Source organism: Eurytemora carolleeae, unplaced genomic scaffold, assembly GCF_000591075.1.
Source record: "Eurytemora carolleeae unplaced genomic scaffold, Eaff_2.0 scaffold480, whole genome shotgun sequence".
Taxonomy (NCBI): domain Eukaryota; kingdom Metazoa; phylum Arthropoda; class Copepoda; order Calanoida; family Temoridae; genus Eurytemora; species Eurytemora carolleeae.
In genome coordinates, this window is record NW_019396495.1 from 213,478 (window position 1) to 217,910 (window position 4,433).

General features: G+C 29.7%; 1 long non-coding RNA gene across 1 annotated transcript in view; it reads left to right on the forward strand.

Annotated features, from left to right (window-relative positions):
- Window positions 1-308: 308 nt before the first annotated feature.
- The window catches only part of LOC111704350 (uncharacterized), an 18,371-nt gene continuing 14,246 nt past the window's right edge, over window positions 309-4,433 (forward strand). Inside the window, exon 1 of the long non-coding RNA XR_002765799.1 lies at window positions 309-643. This is a non-coding gene — a long non-coding RNA (uncharacterized LOC111704350). The remainder of the gene's footprint in view (window positions 644-4,433) is intronic.

Genomic DNA, 4,433 nt, shown 5'->3' on the forward strand with positions numbered 1-4,433 from the left:
TCAAATGTCAATTTGATTTTCAAAATTTTCGAGTTTTTTTAAAAGTGTTGTTAAATGAGGAAGGTAGAAGATTTTTCGTGTGTTGCTTGATTAAATTCAGTCAAATCATTTAGCTTAATAAAGTTACCAACGGGGAATGAAAACCCTCAGTTCTTATAATACTCATGATTATAAATTACATAATTTTTTTTTTTTTCAATTACATTCGATCATTTATAATTCAATTAGAGAAATATATCATATAATAATGTTAATTGATCGCAGATAAGAGGGGAGGGGGCCATACAGCTTATAGATTACTTTTAGAACCAGTTCCTGACTGTATATTAGAGAAGAAGCAACTTGCAGGCACTTTATGCCGGGTAGACGGTTAAAATCGTTGTGGAAATAAGCGAGAATTATTTTGAGGAATTTGAGCAGTTGAAAATCAAGTGAGCCGGCAGTTACAACCCCGAATGTATAATTAAAACTGGTTGTCAGGCCATAAAATCAAACCTTTGGTGATAACAGGCATTTTAATCTATTGCGTAAACGTGTGTGATACTTAAATATTACTATTAATCTATTAAAAATATAATAGATGAACATTTCGATCAACAAAACTAGTGAACTGTTCGAAGTGAAGAAACAAAACTTATTTTAGGTAAGACTCAGGATATTATAACGTTTTAATTAATTTATTGTTGTCCAAAAATCGTTCTCTATGAACGCAGTTACTCTATGTGGTTGTTAGTTACTTTATTTGGTTGTCAGTTACTTTATTTGGTTTTCAGTGACTTTTTTGGTTAAATGGTAAATCATTTGGTTATCAGTTAATTTATTTGGTTGTCAGTAACTTACTTTGGTTGTCAGTTAATTTTTTTGGTTGTTAGTTGATTTATTTGGTTGTCAGTTGATTTATTTGGTTGTCAGTTGATTTATTTGGTTGTCAGTTAATTTTTCTGGTTGTGAGTTGATTTATTTGGTTGTCAGTTACTTTATTTGGTTGTCAGTTACTTTATTTGGTTGTCAGTTAATTTATCTGGTTGTCAGTAATTTATTTTGGTTTTCAGTTAATTTATTTGGTTGTCAGATGATTTATTTGGTTGTCAGTTAATTATTTTGGCTGTCAGTTAACCAATTTGGTTGTCAGTTGCTCTATGTGGTTGTGAGTTACTTTTTTTGGTGGTAAGTTAATTTTTTGGTTGCCAGTTCCTTCATTTTGTTGTCAGTTACACTACTTGGTTGTCAGTTACGTTATTTGGATGCCAAGTACTTCATTAGGTTCTCAGTTACTTTATTTGGTTGTCAGTTAATTTTTTGCTTGTCAGTCACTTTATTTAGTTGTCAATTAATTTATTTGTTGGTAAGCTACTTTATTTTGTTGTCAGGTAATTTATTTAGTTTTTAGTTAATTTATTTGTTGTCAGTTACTTATTTGGTTGTCAGTTAATTTATTTAGTTATCAGTTAATTTATTTGGTTGTCAGTTGATTTATTTGGTTGTCAGTTACTTTATTTGGTTGTCAGTTAATTTATTTGGTTGTCAGTCAATTTATTTGGTTGTTAGTTAATTTATTTGGTTGTTAGTTATTTGTTTGGCTGTTAGTTACTTTATTTGGTTGTTAGTTAATTTATTTGGTTGTCAGCTTTTTTATTTGGTTGTTAGTTAATTTATTTGGTTGTTAGTTACTTTATTTGGTTGTTAGTTAATGTATTTGGTTGTCAGCTACTTCATTTGGTTGTTAGTTAATTTAATTGGTTTTTAGTCAGTTACACTACTTGGTTGTCAGTTACGTTATTTGGATGCCAAGTACTTCATTAGGTTCTCAGTTACTTTATTTGGTTGTCAGTTAATTTTTTGCTTGTCAGTCACTTTATTTAGTTGTCAATTAATTTATTTGTTGGTAAGCTACTTTATTTTGTTGTCAGGTAATTTATTTAGTTTTTAGTTAATTTATTTGTTGTCAGTTACTTATTTGGTTGTCAGTTAATTTATTTAGTTATCAGTTAATTTATTTGGTTGTCAGTTGATTTATTTGGTTGTCAGTTACTTTATTTGGTTGTCAGTTAATTTATTTGGTTGTCAGTCAATTTATTTGGTTGTTAGTTAATTTATTTGGTTGTTAGTTATTTGTTTGGCTGTTAGTTACTTTATTTGGTTGTTAGTTAATTTATTTGGTTGTCAGCTTTTTTATTTGGTTGTTAGTTAATTTATTTGGTTGTTAGTTACTTTATTTGGTTGTTAGTTAATGTATTTGGTTGTCAGCTACTTCATTTGGTTGTTAGTTAATTTAATTGGTTTTTAGTTACTTTATTTGGTTGTAAGTTAATTTATTTTGTTGTCAGCTACTTTATTTGGTTGTTAGTTAATTTATTTGGTTGTTAGTTACTTTATTTGGTTGTTAGTTAATTTATTTGGTTGTTAGTTACTGTATTTGGTTTTCAGTAACTTATTTTCTTGTTATTAATTTAATATATTATAAAATTGAAAGTTTGTTTTTTAACAGATTATTAATTTGGGGCCAATTTGAATTATAACAGATTGCCTTTGATGTATTTATTGGTAGCTTATATATCTGATTGTCAGTTGTTCTACGATGTTGTTTTGTAAGGTTGTTTGTTGGACAACAAATTGTCATTTTATTTTAAAGTTCGGTTTGTTGATTTCAGTGATTAACTGTTAGTTGGTTCACATTTTTTCATTTAATAAATTGGTCAAATAGGATTGAAGGTTGTCAGTTAAGATTTTACAAATTGTACATTTACAATTTTTTATTAAGATGTCTGTTTCAATTAAAGTTTGTCAATATATAAGAAAATACATAATTATATATAGTTATTTAACTAGCTGAAGTGACCGGCGTTGCCCGTGGAAAATTTTTTTAAAAAAGAAATGTTGAGAAATAAAATATTTTGATGTTTTTTTAGCCTATAACACCCCCCGGCCACCCATGAGTGTCCACAAAAAGTTTCAGCCCATTCGGTACAGCCGTTTGGCCGGCTATAGGCAACATATATATATATATATATATATATACGAATGTCTTATTTAATATATAGATTTAGTTGAACAAAGATATACTACCGAAGATTGCTGGCAAAGCATGAAACATAATGTATAGTTGATTTCTTTGTCAAATATAAATGTGAAGTTGAAATATACATTTTAGATGTTTAGATATATATTTTTTCCAAGACAAAATGCTTCATCATCAGTAGGAATAAATACATATCTATATATAAATTTGGCTTGTCTGTCTGTTTGTCTGTTTGTTTGTTTGTATCCAACGTCAAAACGGCTGAACCGATCGGGCCCAAATTTTTTGTGGGACATCACGTTACCTCAGGGAAGGTTTATGAATGACAAAAATTTTAAAAAATTTGTTTTAAAGGTTTTTAATTTTGTAAACATATTTAAATTCTTGAAAATCCGCGAATTTTTTTTTTAAATCCGCAAAATTTTTTTCTTCTTTGTTTTAAAATGTAAACAAAAAGAATTAACATGTTTACAATTTAAATAAAAGATATGACGTAATATCTTTAATCTTAACTTCTGTAAGTTCCAAGCTCTAATTTTCATTTTGTATTTATCAATGTAACTTTCTGTGTGTTTTCTCTAAAAATGTATGTTTGTTTATTTTTGAGTAAAGATAAGGTAAATTACTGGGGTCGCTGGGGCGTGTTGTCCAACCCCCCCCCCACATCCATTTTTCATTTTTTTATCTACACTTCATATTTTACCTTGCCCCTTTAGTTTTTAGTCTTTGTCACAAACTTAAAATTTCAAATTCCTATATCTTTGAAACCTATTGATTTAAACTTTTGATATTTCAAACTTAGATTGTTTGATATGAAAGAATTCATAATTTGAAATATTGGATTGCAAAAATATAGATTTAAAAAAAGTTTGTGGCAAAGACTCAATTCCTTTGATATTCGTTGCTTTTCTCAATTATTGTAAATACGTCAATATGTGGTTCGTCCAGGGGCGTATCCATGAATTTTTCAAGGGGGGAATTTCCAGGGAGGGGGGTGACAACCCCCTGGAAACTATGGATTTCATTGATCCAGTGGCCTAGTAAGCCCCCCCCCCCCCCCCCCCCTTGTATATGCCTCTCATTTCGTCTCATTCTAGAATTTTCCTTAATTGCGCCGCTAGAGTTTACGCAGAACTACGCATAACCTTTACAGTTTACTTTCTGTCTGATGCGTAAAATAATTCTTTAAATTATGGAAACCTTTCCTTTCATCGCTTTATTCTTATTGGTGGAGAAGAAGAGTAGGGGGAATCAGATGAAAGGAGGGAGGGGGGGGGGGGGAATTAATTTTCATGCTACCTACCCCCAAGGCAAATATATGGCTTCCTTAAATATTTATTTTCGTCATTCTAGCATTTTCCAGACTACACATTATACAATGCATTTACCAGACTACACATTATACAATACATTT